General features: G+C 41.3%; 2 long non-coding RNA genes across 2 annotated transcripts in view; both read left to right on the forward strand.

The window, feature by feature from the left end:
• Positions 1-17,206, forward strand: part of LOC127477354 (uncharacterized) — a 146,209-nt gene that overhangs the window by 13,149 nt on the left and 115,854 nt on the right. The window lies entirely within an intron of this gene.
• On the forward strand, positions 12,716-17,201 carry LOC127477353 (uncharacterized). The gene is made up of 3 exons (XR_007906931.1): positions 12,716-12,869; positions 14,514-14,645; positions 16,982-17,201. It is a non-coding gene; the product is annotated as an uncharacterized LOC127477353 (long non-coding RNA).

A 17,206-nucleotide genomic window follows, 5' to 3' on the forward strand; every position in this document is an offset into this window, starting at 1 on the left:
GTGACAGAATGGAGACACCTGAAGTAGCTTTCAAACAGTTATTTTGGGTGCAAGGAGTAGTCTGGTTGTGGCAATGCAGAGCTCTATAAAAACAGCTGATTTATTTGCCAACCCAGCTCCCATGTGTTGATGATACCCTAGAATATACTCATTGCCTGTGGAGATCTAGGTTTCTTGTTTCCTTTCTTCTGTGAAGAACTTAGCCACTTCTGTGCAAGACAGTTACTTTTGTAGTAGTTAGCTGAGAGTTAGTTTTCTTATATCATGTTTGGGCAACTAAATAATTATCCTGCTTTGAAAAGTGCTGAGTCTACAATGGCTCCCAGTGAAGTGAAGAGAATTACAGACTACTCAGCAATCTGGAAAACGAGACCTATTACTTGTTAAATATGGAGCTAGGAACAGAATTTATGATGTTCATTTTTTGAAATTTGAAGCTGCATAAACTACAGCTTATATTAGGACTCTACACATAAAAAGTTGCTAAAGTCTAGTAAAGGACTGGTAACCATAAATGACTGATGAGTTTCAACAAAGTCCAACAAGTTGTTTGGAGTTTTTTTTAATGCTGCTTAAAATTGCCTATAATATACCCATTTATGTACTTTGAATGTACCTTCGACCTCTGTTACATGAAAGTATTGTTCTTTTGTCAATTTGAAATCTCCAGAACATCATGTGTGGCCCTGATTTGTGGAAGGGATTCTTTGGTTGAAATGGCTGCTGACTTAAGTCAGCTGGGGTTGACTTCAATGCAGCACAAGAATCTTAGTTTGGGAACCCAAATAATGTGGTACTGTAGTCTTGTGGACAGCTTAACCAGGCAGGGAATGGAAGCAGGTTCCTTGAATAATGTTCCTTTGTCCACCATCGTGAAATCAAAAAGCAAATCTTTTGAAAAACACTAGGCAATAATTCCTGTGGGACTTTCCTAAACTCATCCATCATGGAGAAAATCCAATTTTCCTTCTTTTTCTATTGTACTCCAAAAAGTCTTGTGACCAGTTAGGTCATTTTAGCTTTAAACATTAACTTGGATAAGACATTTTAAGTTAGTAGAGGCTTTTCAGAAGTTAGACCATAATCCTAAACTCATACCCTAAGAATAATGATGCATTCTTTTTGTTAAATGTTAATGATTTTTGAGTGAAAAGTGTTTTGTTTATGATTTTGTTGAATAATGATAACTAGTAGTGACTAGTTGTGACAGATTTTAGGAGGTCTAGGAGGCGTGTGACTTACCACCAGAGAGTTGATTTGAGACTATTTTACTCTGTCAGTGTTCACTTCTGTGGATATTTAGATGGTAATAAAGTGTCAAGTCTAGTGTTTTGGTTAGGCTGTATCCCAGTTACACCAAACTATTAAAATGTTCATTCATTAATTCATTAATTTCCTGAGTGCTTCAAAAGTGTCCTGCAAAGATATTTTGCCAACCTTGTTTGCATAAATTCCCCATTGTACTTTGCATTTTTATTAAATAAAGGTGGTGTTTGAAATAGCTTATAAATTGGCAGAATACAAAATTAGTGGAAAAGCAAATGTTAAAAGAGTCAGTGATGTCTCTGGGTGAGCTTTGAAAAACATTTTATTTAGAACCAATTGTGTGGATGTATCATTTATTTCTCTGCTTTCCCCCTTCCTACATTTGATATAACTAGGGAGATTTGCATGGAAACTGTTTACTTGTTTTGACTGTTTATTTTATATACACCTGCAGTTTTAATGCTTGTCTTGTGACATCACTGTTCATTGCTGGAGAGATGACACCAATGTCCGAGAAGTGATGGTTTGTAAGACTGAATGCTTTTTGAGGCTGGGAATGACTATAAAACCTTTAATTCTCTTGGGCCACCAGTTTTTGCTAGTTGATGACTGTCATTCTTGTGTGGAGTCAAAAGCCATCATGTACTGGTCAGGACCTCTGTGTATGTGTATGTTCCACAAAATGACCACTCTCCTGAAAACTTCACTGCAGAAAACCAGCTGTTCCTGATCATGGGAGAGCATGTTTTCTTGTCATTCTTACTCAGGACACAGATTTATTTGGCGAGGAGGATTCCACTGATGTTTGCCTCGTGTTTTCTATATCATAACTGTTCTTTGTCTAAATAGTCACCTCTGTCTCTTTCAATTGAAATCCCAAGCCTTTCAGGAAAATTGAACTCCTCTAGTCCAGTTTCAGCAGGGTGGGAAGCTATGGCTCCAGGTCAAGGAATAAGCAGTTATGAGATTAAAAATACAGGAAAAAAATAACCCTCCTTTGATATGTAGATTTATATGAATGAGAAGTGACAGAAACAACATAGCACGAGAGAAAAAGATCTATCTAAATATACTGTATTTTCCAAAATGTTCCTGGAGTTGTAGGAAGCCCCTTAAAAGCAACCCATGTCTTCTCCAGCAGTAGATGGACCAGAAGAGAGTCAACCTTTGTGAAAACAGCTTCCCTTAACATATTCAGACAGTGGATCTGTTGGTTTGAGTCATTGCTGAGCAGAAACTGATAAGACAGTGACCACTCCTTTCACCTTTTTTTCCCTTCATGCTCAAAATCATTTGCCATACCTCAAGTCTCCTACAGAACGTGACTTACTGGTCAAGTTGCAGTCCCTCACCTCCAGCAAGCAGGAGGTGGCTGGGTTGCTCCTTTAGCAGCCCATGCTGGTAGCACACCACTGCTCACCCCACGGGGCTTCTTACAGAGCGACTCGAGTTGTTCTGGCCTCTCTCCGACAACTCGGTTTGTCATTTCTGTCAGTCTGTGGCACATAACCACACATGCACAGCAGCTGCCAGTGGCCGGGGGGGCCTACGATCCTCATCTTTTCTCTGAGCTCAGTTCTCTTGCACACTGGCTCGCTACATCGCAGTCTTTTACTGGCAATAGGCTCTGACCTCTTTCTGTGCATCTTAAAACACCCTGCTGTGTGGCTCCAATGGCACGCAGACATTTTCCCTGTTTGCTAGTGTGTCTCCCCCTGCTTTCAAATCACCTCTTCAAAGTCCATTTGGTATCAGTGGCTTGGGTTTTTGTTCGTTTTTGGATGATGATGGTTGTCTTTGATAGCAGGATTTTAATTTTTCTTTACTCTGAAAGAAGTAAGAAGGCACTTGTCCTTTTTAGATACATTTGAATAATTGCTAAAAATAAAATCAAAAAAATCAGGGCTCTGCTCTGCAAAGTAGTTTTCAATCCCCTGAAGAGTAACATGGCTCTTTCTGACTCCACACAGGCAGACAGGCCTAATTCAGCTGTCTGTTGCATGGTATGTTTAAGTGGTTTTGTAAAACAGTGTTCTCTAAATGTTGACAGTTTAATGGATTTCATTAGTGGCTGCCTACTGGCTGAGGTCTCAAACCTGCTCCCACCAGGGTCAGCTCATGTGAGTTTAAAAGTGGCTGTGTGGAGGACCACCCTTATCCTGTCAGAGCTGCTCCAAGAGCTGCATCTGGAGCCCCAAAAGAAGAGCAGGCATCTTCTGCACCCCTGCATCGACAGCACAGTGTGGGACATGGCTGGTGGATGCACGTAGTCGTGCATCTTTCTCATTAGGCAGAAATGGCACCAAGGCTCCATCATACACTAAAGATGTGTGGATCTTCTCAGGGTCTCCTCCCAGATTGTCATGTAGGTGAACTGGCTTGGTTCACTGTCTTGGGGAATGAAGGAGTGTCTCTGGTATGTCAGAACATGCTTATGCTTTGTCCACTGTGCCTGTGAGACCTGTAGCTGCATAGAATGTCTGGTGACACTGTAAGTCCCTTTTCTATTAGCAAATAATGTTCATGATTTTGTTCCAGTCACTGCCTGTTAAGCTGGATAACATATGAAAGATAGCCTCATCAAGGTAAGTAATAGCTGAATCAAGTCTTTGTTTACACTTTGTGAGGTCAGAGGAAGTTTGACTGCTTTGTCTGGAGCACGTGTTGGAGGAACACTTTGAACACTTGAAAGCGTTAAAACTAATAATATGAAATTTTAGAATAGGCAATTATTGTGTTCCTTTTTCTGAACAAAACGAAGGAAAATATGGTCTTAAGAAGCCATAAGTGTAATTTAGAGCCTGTTTTAATCATATTGCATGTTCGGCTGTTCCCAAACCGAAGTGAAGAAGACACTCCAAAAGTAGCATAAGTAACTTAATATTTTTCTGGCATATTGAAAATCTAGACAATGATAATTAGCTGTAACAATTTCAAATTGAAGACAAGTCATATACTTAAAAATGAATTCCAGCATCTGTTCTGTGATGTCTAATGACTTCCTCAAATTTCTTTATTTGGGGGGGGACTGAAAATCCCTATGTTAATGCCTGTCCAAAGATGGTTTCTCCCCTATTCATCCTGAGAAGGACTGTGTGAGTACCTGTGTCTGAATTAGGCACTAGCTAAGAGAGAATGGTGCAGACTACCCCTCACTTTGGCATTATGGGCATCAGGACTGCAGCGTAGCTATGCCCCATGAAATACCAGCAACTTCCATCTCAGGTTTCTGGGTCCAGATCTGTTCCCATGTCCAGCCCATTCTGATGGTCCTCACACTTCCTCAGATGATTTAGGTCAAGTTTATTCTTGTGTGTCTGCTCCTATGTGGCCGCTGTGCTCTGGAGTAGGGGAGGGAAGGCACTTAAGGGAGAGGCAGCCTCTCCATATGCAGCATGCTCTTTGCCTGGCAGCTTAATCTTTCCTGCAGCCTTCCTGGGCCTGTTGATGGTGCAGGTGAGGCTGTCAAAGAGGTGTTCATTCATTCCCTAGCCAAGCTGACTACAGAGCTTTTTAGGACCTGTTTTACTCCATATCTAATGGACGTTTTTGCTCCTTTTGTTCTCCAGTAGTAGCTTTTTCTGTCATGGTTTTCTGTTGAAGGTAGGCAAGAGCAGTGAGATATATAAGCAGGTCTTTCATACTCCAGTAGAGGTCAGATACCTACCTACAGTAAAGGAGCTAATTCATTACAGCATGATAGATTATAACAGCTTATTTGGAGCCCTATTATATAAATCACTTAAATGTGTATTTACATAACATTCCTATTAATTACCACAAAGACTGTAATGACTGTGAGCTGTTCCAGTTTATCTTGTAAATATGTATTTAAGCAATTCTGTTACAGGTAATATTTAATCAATAGACCATAACAGATCATTAATCATGCCAAACCTTTGTGTAAAAAGTGAATTTGTACTGGTGGAACGTAATGGATCCTTTGGAGTACCATATAAAATATTACACTACTTTACAGTGCCACTAATGATACATGTTAAAAGCCTTAATGTGACCTCCTGTATGGTAGGTCTGTGTGCTGACACATGTGTGCATATTTTTCTTCAGGTAAAGAAGTCAAGAAGTTACTCAACAGTAAGTCTTTTGAACACTTGCAAGGAGCTGAAAGACAAGCTCCAAGGGGAAGCACCTACCATATGTTTTCTTGGCTGAAAAGGTGCTGGGAAAAAAGTGTGTGTAAAGTGCTTATATGCATACCTGGTATCTGTCATTGTATCTGAGCACCACAGAGTAGTGTTCTACAGCATCAGTCATGGCAATGGCTTTGGAAGGCAGAGAAACACTCTCATCCTTACCTTAGAAGTGGGGGAAAAGTGGAGAGACAGACCATGCAGAACACTCAGGACATACACATGCAACAGGAGAGTCAAGATCTATCCCACCCTGCACTCTTGCCCTCAAGCAGATGAATATCAATTTACTTCAGTGTAGGCAGGTAATCCCACTATTTTTATGGAAACTTAAGACATTATCTCAGGGGAAACGTGTGTATGTTCAGATACCAGTGTTTAAGGGGTAGTGCTTTGGTGGTCTTCACTAAACTCTTCAAAACACAGGTGCCAAAAATTGAGATCACCATCAGGGACCTATTTTTTAAAAGACTTGATGCACAGTGCAAATAGAAAAGAGAAAGTAAAAACCTAAAGTGCTTTAAAGAGCTCCAATAAAAGTCCTAAGAGGTTTGTTTTCCTCACACAGTACAGAAGAGCAGTCATGTCATCAGAAAATAGAGAACTTGAAAACAAAATCCTGCTTACTTTACCTGTGCCAACAGCCCAACTTGATTTTAAACAGACTGTTTGGGAGAGGGAGGTGAGCAGGATTTTGTGCAGAACTGAATTATCAAGTATTGTAACTGCACGACTGCGAATCCACATGATGTACTGCATCCATGCTTGCCAAACTGTCCTGGAAAGCTGGCCTCAAGCTCTAGCTGAAGTCATAGCTGACAGTTAAGAGCCAAATTGTGGTCATGTAAGTTGGTCCACTGGCATTATGCAAGACTACTGCACGGTTAAGGTGCACCATGTTAGTGCTCAGACTAGGAATGTAATTCTAGAAACTGTCCTATATTGCGAGCATGCCATGCAGCTTGTGGTGAACAACAGTGCCTGCTCAGAGAGAACTCATGGCTGAAATAGTAAGACAGTCTTAGTCCAGGACCATAATGTATTGGCAAAGCTTTATGGGAAGTCTGTGAATCACTGGCTCTGGCCAACTCCACTGATCTCTTGTTTTCATAAGCACTAAATTCACTTAATTTTTTTAAAAGGCTTTTATTAATGGTTCCTTTGGAGCTTTTGCAATCTGTTGTCTAATGCAAGCTTTGATTAAGTTAAAAAAAATTCTCTGCAATAACAGTTCTCCTGTGTAATAACTAATCAATATATGCTAATCGTTTGCTAAATATATTTCTTACAGAGAAATGGTTATGAAGTTAGGTGACTGCCAAAAAAAAGGAAAAAAAAAGAAAAAAAGAATCTTCTTTAATTCCTTAGCCAGTAGGTATTTGTATTTGTAAAATTTTAACCAGCTTTTTACTTTGCCAATTAGTATAGAGATTTTGTAAGCTGGCATGAATTCATAAGATTTTTTTAGAGATAAGTTATAAACCTGAAGAAAACATGGGAGGCTAACTGCACGCTGAATATAGTGTTGAAGCTGAGTGCTGCTGTAATAAAAGGTTATCTTTCATTTAAGATTGCTTTCCCTAAGCATCTAAACATATTAACAACATCTGAAAGGCACTTGTAATTATACACACATCAGAAAAGATTTAAAATTGCCTTCTTTGTCCACACTTAGAAAAACATCTCAGTCACTCTGTGATCTTATTTTACCTATGCACCTTAAAGCTTGTAAAAGCAAAATGGAAGAAGCAATCACCCATCAGAGAATTGCTCATAGGTGAACTTTGGCTGTCTCTAGTAGCATTAATTTTGCTCTCTGTGAACTGCACTTGACACCCTTGTAAGGTCTGGAGAAGTCTTCCCATCTCTGACTGGCCTATATGACTATTTGCTACTAATTTGCACTTCGAAGATGATGCACTGGGGAAAAAAAAGAAATAGCTAATTTAGTCTCTGAAGAACAGCTTTCTGGCTAAATCCTTCAACTTTCTGGGAAGACTGCTCTTTACCTGTTCAGTTAGTGCTAGTGAAATCAGCACTGTGCTTGCATGACTGGGAATTGCAGGAGTGTGTACAGCAGCAAGACAGGAAACATGCTGCTTTAACCACACCATCTTCATGTTTGAACTCCAGCTGCCTTTTGCCTGATTGCTGACCATACTAATGAAGCTAAATGTCCTGCAACACTGTTGGTTTCATCTTTCCATATACTGCAGAGGTATATTGTGTATAACACAATAAGAAGCCTATATAACCTAGTCTATAACCTATTTGCTTCTGGCTTGGTATTTGGTTTCTGGAACAGGCACCAAGACCTGCAAAACAGTTTCTGGCAGTCCCATAGAGCAGAAGCACAATGGCTTGAACAATATTGAAGTTTTTTGACAAAGATAGTAGTGATACTGTTAAAGTTGCTATGCCTCTTTACTTTGTTAGAGACCTGATTTTGCTTTCCTACCCAGACAAAAATACCTTTGATTTTAAGCCCTCATAGAAATTCCATTTGAAAATTTTCAGCTGTCTCCATTTGGCAGCGAGGTTTAGGAAGGAACATTTTCATCTGTCTCCAGTCTTCTGAGGCTACTGGTTGTTTGGTGAAGAGCATTTGAGCTAATGGAGCTCTATTGAATTTCCTTTAGGAATAAGATTCTTTCCTGAATAAGGACTGTGGGATCAGTTATTAGCTGTTCTACTGAGTAAACTGAATACCCACGGAGCTTTTTAGCATCTCCTTTGTGAAACCCATGGCTTTTAGAAAGGTTTGTGATGGTGCTGGTGATTTTAATTGTGATACTACTCCTAAATGCCCAGGTACAGCTGAGAGAGGTACTAATATTCACTGCATGCTACCTACAAAATTGGTATGGTGGAAGCACAGGGTCCTTGCCTTGAGCACTTCCCGGCGTCAGGGTTTTCAGGACGATTCGTCAAAGAGTTCCACTTGCTGGATTTTATTTCTAAAATCATCTTTTTTTCCAAATGTTAATTCTCACAATGGAATATCAGTTATAAATGTATATGTTATTATGGCATTTTATCATATTTAAGAGGACTTCCCAGCACCTCCTTTGGCAATTTTATTAAATGAAAGTATTAATTTCCTCCTTTGGAAGGGAGAAAGCTGTGCACTTTGGTTCTAGCTATAGCAAACTAATGAAAAACTTATATAGAGCTTAATGGAAAAATCCTGCAGATTTAAAAGGAAAATGCTATCTCCACCACACAACCGTCTGGGATGATTCAAAGCCAGATGAGAAGAGGCTAGCATAATTTTGCACCTCTGTATTGCAAGAGCAATTTCTTAAAAACTGAATATTGTCTTCGCTATGAAAATTTTACTAGTGTCAAAACCTCATTATAATACTTTTGGATTTAACACTCCCCAGATCAAGGCTGGAGGCAAGGGTGATGGAAGGTGGAGGGAGGTGGGGAATCTGTTGCAATCATGTGTTCTTCTGTTGTATCACACAGCACAAAGCATTTCTGGAGTGGAAAATGTATTTCCTGCGCTCTCTCCACTCCCACAGGTTGAGTAGAAGAAAAACCTTTTGAACGTTAAGAGAGGTAGATGCAGTGGATTCTCTGTCATTAGAACCGTTTAGGTCAAGACTTGCTCTACTCAGGCCACATCTGTATGTGGTAGGTGAAACTGGATAAGATGGTCACAGTGGTCCTTTTTTGGCCTTAATGGTATAGGAAAATCCTGCAAATCATTTGCATAGAACACTGTCAGCAGGTATGCTTTAATTTCTTAGGCTGTTGTATAAATTGTATAAAATCATATGCTGACTTACAAATGACAAAAGTATTAGGCCCGTTTTCTACTGTGCTGATACAACAGAGGAATTAATTTAAAAAAAAATAATTCTGGTAAGTAAGCTAAAAGAGGACTAGAAAGTGCCTGCTCTTTCAGACAGTGCAGAAAAGTCACTAATTGCTCTAGACTAACTTCACTGAAGTGCAGAGCAAGGGAACAGATAACATAAAAATGTATTAGTTGCTTTTGTAGCAATATAAAAGACTGCGGCAAGGGATTAGTTTTTTTCTGCTCAGTAAAGGAGGGGTCTGTGTTTCTCACACACTCCACATCTCTTCTTATAGTTCAAGAATCTCAAGATGTAACAGTTTGGCAGTGTCAACAGTGTAGTTTGACAACACACGTAGTGGCACAGCACTGCCCCACAGAACGGTGTCCTGACACCCTTTCAAGACTGCCGCTTGTGAGTAGAGTGTATGCAGAGAACATTTTTATGGGAACATTCAGGCAAACAAACACAGATGGCTGCAATTGCTCTCCCCCCCGTCCCTTCCCTGGTGGGTAATCGGCACTAGTATTAAATCACATAATTATTGGGGGTAATACTGTATTATCAGGTCAGGCAAGTTCTCTTCATGAAGGTTCACCTGGTAAGTACCGCATGGTGATAGATGAGTTTTGTGTTACTTCACATTACTTGGGACTGGCGCCAATCAAATCACCTCCTGACTTGTGTACCAAGTAATCAGTCACACCCAGTATATCTAACTAAAGCTGTGCTTGCCTGGGCCAGTCTTCTATGAAAACAGCTGGGAAGCATGCCATATCAACCGTGTTCATGCGAAACAGCAGATAAAAGCGGCTAGAAAAGTTCAGCCGTGCCTTGAGTATGCGATGGTACTTCTGGCACTTGCAGGGAAAAAAGACAGAGAGCCAGGAGGAGGCTGGGAGACAGAGTGGGTGAGCCTGTAGAGCAGTCGCGGTCACAGCACAGCAGTTGGCTTTCAGCTGGGGCAGGGGAGGAATGTGGGACGGTTCCCACAGCATCTCCCAGCTTTGGAAACCTCTTCCTTTCCAGCACCACATGCGCCACGCTGGCTCCAACGGCACAGTCGGATGTTTGCTTGAGAAACAGCTGTGGTGGTTTAACAAGTTATTGCTTGATCAGCTATTTGCTCCTGCTCCCCTTTGCCGAGGTGCAGTAACCGAATCCATGGGCTCTTCCAAACTGTTGCAGCGTGGAGAGAAACAGGCTTCGGTTCAACTGTTTGCAGGTACGGACAGCTGCCACGTCTGAGTCATGGGGGCAGAGATAAAGAGTTAAGGGGCAGCAACTTTTTAAGCAGAGACAGCTGTCTCCCAAACGAATGTCTGACTGTGCCATAAAAGACACTCAACACCATTAAACATTGGGCTGTCAGCAATAATTACAGAATGTGTTCACACTGTTTAAAAAAGCAAAAACTACACAGAGGAAGAGAAGTGACATGAAAATTCAAATGTGAAGAAATTAAATAACTACACTTGGAAAAATAAAGTGTTGCTTATGTGACTAAGGAGTGTTGTTCCAAAAAACCCTCAATTTAGGAGCAAATTTTGCCAGTGAATCTTTCATGTAGGAAGTGGGAGTGATGAAGAGATAAAGTGCTTGGCCCTTTTGCAGTTTGCCCTTTTCTTTCTCTCTCTGAGTCTTGAAAGGTCCACAGGCAATCTCCACTGCAGTTTTGTAATGCTGATGGTTTAATGGACATAAAGTAACATATCAGGCACATCTATAACCTCACCTGTCTACTTCAGTGCACGTATGAGAAATTGAAAGATACATTTGAGCAGTGGAAGATAGAGTCTGAAGTCCATCAGTGTATCTTGCAGTCAGTGAGGGAACACCTTCTGTAGAGTCACACTTTAGACATGGTCTTTTACATATGGTCATCACAAACAATGTCTCCAAGGGCTCCTAGTCAAAATAAATGGGTTCTCAACTGGATTATGCTACATGTTTGCTTTCCTTGCAAAGTTACTTCTGAGTTTCTTCATCCTTGTCATTTTGGCCTGACTGTGTAACTCTGCATCAATGGGAAGGTGCAGTTGTAAAACCATAGGCACTTGCAGTGGACAGTAAAACCGTAGGACTTGCAGGAGGGGGTGTAGTGCTGCAAATGTATCCTGTTTAAGTGATTAGATTTAAAACTGCTTTCGTCTCTCCAAGGAGGGCATCCTTCTGATGCTCTACAGCATTCTAGTTCAGATAATAATAAAAAAATACCCCCCATTCTCAAAGATGTGTAAAATATTATGGAAGAGCTATTCAGATCCCTTGTTTTGCTGGCTGAAGTAGAAGCACTTAGAAACGCTTTTTGAGCCTTGAATTCTTGCGTTTCTGTCAACCTTTTGTGGAGCTTTTTGGAATTGCCTGTGACTGTGCTTCTTGCCCAGCACCCTGATTTTGGCACCTTTGTCATTGGCTGACATGTTCCAGCTGATTTTTATCACGTTCACATGCACATCAAACTGACAACAGATATTCACTTTGGCTGCACTGTGCCAGCGCCAGGTACCCACTCTCTTTGTACCAAACACACCTGGAGTAGAGCAGCCATGCTTTGGCAGAACTGAGAGTGCAAGCTGTTACAAATGCTTCTGGCATTAAACTCTACGTGGGTACCCGCCTATGCCTGCCAGTGCCCTGCAGCATCCCATCATCTCTTGCAAATAGTGTTCAGACTCTCTGAAGACTCTCTCAGAAGGACTCCTGGCTTCCCCTATGCACAGCAGCAAGTATTTGGGAACAAATTCTTGCTGCAGTTTGAAGCAGGATGTCTTGACTGGGAAATATGATAGAAGGCTTTGTGCAAATAGTCTAGAAAGTGGTAAATCAGTTCACCCATTTGCAAAATCAATATATCACACAGGGAGCTGAACAAAACTTGGCAGCTTTGACTATATTCCCTTTGCACCTGAGGAACTGCTGAGTGAAAAAGACAACCTTCACTCTGCCCTTTAGCGGGATACAGTAGCCATGGGCCTCATCAGAATATGCAGTGCAAGCCTTGCTCAGTAAGTTAGAACTTGAGAATTTTTATGCATAGGATGTCCAGCTGCAGGAATATTTTTCGTTATGGTATTGGATCATCATGTAGGAGTAGGTTGATCTTCTTGAGCCCCTGTGAGGCCCCTTGAGCCCAGGGTTATGTAGGGTCAGTCCTCCTTGGCAGTTGCAATCAGAATAGAGAAGTATGAGAGGTAAATCTGTTATTAATTCTCAAGTATTTAATCTGCTTTCTTTTATGTTAACCGTAGGATTAAAAGAATACATCACGGGAAAACTCGTGTTTCACAAATACCATCATCATTTTCTCATGCAGAATGGCTGGTTGAAATGTGGAGCTGGAAAAACACAACACCCCTTTAGTGCTTGGTAGGCTCCTCTGTCAGGCACTGACGTTAAAGGATATGGCTTTCCTGCTGACTTCAGCGAGAGGTAGGGCTGTTGGAACAGTTTTCCCTGGCTGTGCTTTAGTCATATGCATTTCCACATGCAGCAGGGTTAAGAGATTCATCGCCCTTCCTGACTGCTTCACCCTGGTGTTTGAAAGCAGTGGTGGGGAGCAGCGAGGGGAAAAGGAAGACATTAATACACAACGACGAGCTGAAACCAAAAGCTCAGTGCTGCATGTTCCCACCTCTCGGCAACTGTGAGTCACACACGTTAAACACATTTGTGCGCTGGTTGTGCGAGTTGTCCCTTGCTTCAAACTTTTTATAGCTGCTCCCACTTGCTGCAGTGTCACCTGCTGGTGAGATCAAAGCACTCAATAGCACGCTCCCCCGCTCCATGCTCAACAAAGTCACCGGAGCCCTTGAAAACTCCTACAGATGTTTCCTCTCTGAAGACAAAAGGATATTTTTCTCCCCTCCCTTCCTCCTTCACACCAAAGAACAAACCCTATGCCTGGCTGAGTTTGTACCACCTCAGATTAATTGGCACTAATGCAAATGTTCGTGGCTGTGTGTGGGATGTTGCTGAGAGCATAATGGTTGTCGTATTTGCTTGCATGTGGTTACTCCACTTCAGCTGTGTAATTCATTGCTTTATAAAGTGCTTTACAATGCTCTACAGCACAGGAAGCTAATCATATGCCGTGGCAGACTATACAGCAGAGATTCAGAGTTACTGCAGGTCTCCTAAGGCCCATGCCCTGAAGTCACCAGTCCTTTTCCATCGAAAGTCCCCACCTGGAACAAACTCTTAGAACTGCCAGAATGTCTGGAGCTTTTCTGCTGGCTCCTCATGGGATTCCCTTTCATTCCTTTTCGGTCTAATTCCTCTTTGCTTCCCTCCCACCCTGAGTTTCTCTCCCTCTTTTTAAGCATCTTATTGGCAGTGTACTCCAGGCATAGCAGTATGGAGGATGTACAAGAGTTTCCATTCTAAGGGGGTTATTTTGAGTTACTTATGTTTTTGGCTGCAATTTTAAGCCTTTGATATCAAGCCCAGAAGCAATTTTTTAATTGGAAAGTGTAAGCTGAGATAGGTACAGGAACCAAGATCTTTTAAAAAACACCACTTCCAGCTGTGTCATTTTAACAGTTCTCATAGATGTCAGGATGGATTGGTGTTTGGTTCTGCATTATATTTTGGCTCTTCTGGTGCCTTTGAGTGTTACTGGCTGGTGGTCACAGGATGTTTTCTTGTGAATGTAGACTCTGCTCTCTAGGTACCAAGCTATGCTCCAATTTCTAGCTTAGGAAATCTCTCTCTTTGACCAACAAGGCACTGATGAAGAAAGGTGAGTTCCTCTGCTAGACAGTGACAACAGAAAAGCCAGCATGGAAGAAAGCAGTGAATTTGCCCAGTTGGTTGCACAAGCATTTCCCTTGGTCTGGTTTGCTGGCCTAGCAGAAGCTGAACCATGTAGAAGTTCATAGTTTAATTTATTTTCTAAAAATGCACAAAATTCTATTAGAAACCCTACATGACAAGACTATCAAATTGCAAACACTCAAAGGCTAAGGAAATGACAAAATTGAGCTTGCCTACCCAGCCTTAATTCTGTTTCCTCGCTTGTATAGTTACAATAAAGTTTAATTAGATTGTTGCATATTATTTTGGGGAGCTGCTGGAGCTGGTCTCCCGCCTCATTCATTTTGCATGCAAATACAGTGCGAGGCAGTTTTTCTTGAAACATCGAGGGCCAGAGTTCCTCGCTTACTGCAGGGGCTGTATGATGTGTCATAAATAAGATTGGTGTTCATAGAAGGCAAGAGCTGTTAATGTAGAATGATAATGAAGAGTTTGGATTGTGACAGAATAACCAGTTACTCCTTCACCCTGCCAGCCATGGACTGCTATTCCAGTCCCTCCAGTCCACGACCGAGGACGCCAAACTGGTATTGCCATACTGACCGCCTCCCCAGCAAACATATATTCCCATGCTCCTGGGAACCGTTCAGGAGAAGATGTCAGGATGGTAAGTGTCCTAATTCAGAGACCAATCCTGAGGGACACCTTGACCCTCTTAAATGTCCCATGGTAAGTTACTGCTGTGGGAATAACAACTGTTCCACATTTCACTGGGTCTCTTGCCTTAGAATTATAATCTTGTTGTGTGGTTCTTCACAGAGAAGTTTCTTCATAGATAAATACTATAAGGACACATTCTCTTTTCATTCTTATGAAGTGGTAAACATGAAATTCAGTTTCATGCAATAGAGTTAATTCATACTCAGGCAGTCATTACTGAGGGGTCAGCTATCAGTCTTCCCTGTTTGGAGTTAAGGATGCCAATTGCTCCTCTGATAAAGACTGTGTATTTCCCCCAGAATGCTTTTTTCTGTTTATTTCTAAATGGTTTTAAGTGCTGGAGTGAGTTTTCCTTTTAGCTACAAATGCTGCTCTTTGAAACTGGAGTGAATGAGAGTAGAATTTAAGTGTAATAACAGAAGGCAGTCTCTGCTCCTGTAATTTCACTTGCCTCTTTCCCAGATTCTTCTGCAACTGTAGCAAAATGCTGAATAACTTTAGAATTTCATCTTTAGAAAGCTAGAAAATATAGTCAAGGATGCTGGGCCACACTGAAATGAGAAAGGGCTCCCAGAGCACTGAGAAATGTTCCAGTTCTTTTAGGTTCAACCAGCCCTTTTCTGTTTGTTGCTTTAATTTATGTAAATTACTAGGGTTCAAGTAGATTTAATATTTATCATCCAAGACAGGAAGGGTCAGTCCTCCTTTCTTCTATATTCCGTCTACTGGAAAAGCGTAATTTCAGTAAAATGTCAGCATTTGTGATTTAAATACATTTCAGCAAGAAGATTTGCAAATTGTTATTTCTGCCATCCCTCCCCCAAAAGTGTCTCTTATTTTCTCTCTCAAATAGTAAGATCTAAGGAGTAAAGCAAGATGACTACAGTTGATACATAACAAGGTTTAAAATCTGTTTCCTTTTTTTAAAGCTCTTAAGGTTCTTGAGAGTCTTTGGACTCACATTAATGATGGTGACCTGTGAATGTCCAGCAGGATCCCTCCATGAGATCCCCTTTTTAAGATGAGATCACTAGACGAAGTAGCAAAATTATTTACTTGTTCATATTTACTATTTGGAGAGGTCACCATTTGCACTGAAAGGATGTGTATACCCCATTGTGCCCCATGTTGAGCACGATAATCTCCTTTGATCTCTCTGTATTTCAATAATAAATAAGAACAATTAGGAACTTGTAAAGCTAGGTGTGATGTCAGTGTAAGAGCCAATCTTAACCAATGACCTTGATTTGTTTCCAGAAGACCAAAAATTAGACTGGTCTGGGACACGATGGGTTGTCATACCAACATTTTCTGGTAGGACCATCAGTTCCTACAGAACACAGGCTTTCATTAGAGAATTACCCCATGCAGCTACAGATACTGCAATCTTCACAAACCAGGTTCAGCACCACTCCACTGGTGGTCAATTTGGGTTTTGAAAAGCAAATTCTATGCTATTCCACTAATTTCTCAGGCCTCATGTCTTCAGGATCATCAGGCACTTGACTTCCTTTAGCTCTGTGCATCAGGTTTTAGGATATGTAGGGTGTTCTGGACATCCATCCATCTGTCCACAGCTTTTTGATGGCTGCTTGGACATGGGGTTTTTGTGCAGGCTTTGTCCTGCTGTTCATTCATCTTAGTCCTGGCATCACGGAGGACTGCAGGACCCATTTTCTGACCACCTTTCCTCACTCTTGCTTTCTTATAAGTTAGTCCTGGACTGACAGGTCCTCCAGGGCTCTACAGTTACACTCACTCTGGAATAGAACAGAAGTTCATCTTCTGGGGCTACAAGAGAGATGGTGAGATTCTTTTTACAAGGGTATGTAATGATATGACAAGGAGGAATGGCTTTAAACTGAAAGAGGGTAGATTTAGATTAGATATTAGGAAGAAGTCCTTTACTATGGAGGTGGTGAGGCACTGGAACAGGTTGCCCAGAGAAGCTGAGGATACATTGTCCCTTGAAGTGCTCAAGGCTAGGCTGGATGGGGCTTTGAGCAACCTGATCTGGTGGGTGCCATGACATTTTGTTGTGTCACTATAGCTCACTCCTTTAAGATGTGGTGTATAACTTGCCATTTGTCCCCTCATGCTGGGCCTTGCAGGGAGCTACTGGTGGGTGAAAGGGTCTTCAAGAACCTTAAGGCATGGAGAAGGGGGATATCACAAAATGAGGGGCTCTGATGGTAAACAGGGTGACTGAGACTAATCTTGCAGGTAATCATGCCAGGCATTCTACCAGTTATGGTCTAACACTATGGCTTTCTCACCCATTAGATGACTTCTTAAGCAAGAGGATTTGTGGAATATTATGCATAAGGAGAGAAGAAAGCTGAGGTGCCTGTCCAAGCCAAAGACACTTTGCATCATTTCAACTCTTCTAGAAAGATTGTGGTGGAAAGGAAAATTTCACATTTCTTCCTCTCACTCACCTCCTTAAAACAGCACATTAGGGCCTTATTAAAAAAAAAGAATATTTAAAAGTCCATTAGCTTCCCCACT

Source organism: Manacus candei, unplaced genomic scaffold (assembly GCF_025592945.1).
Source record: "Manacus candei isolate 608988 ecotype Guabito, Panama unplaced genomic scaffold, ASM2559294v1 h1tg000052l, whole genome shotgun sequence".
NCBI lineage: Eukaryota > Metazoa > Chordata > Aves > Passeriformes > Pipridae > Manacus > Manacus candei.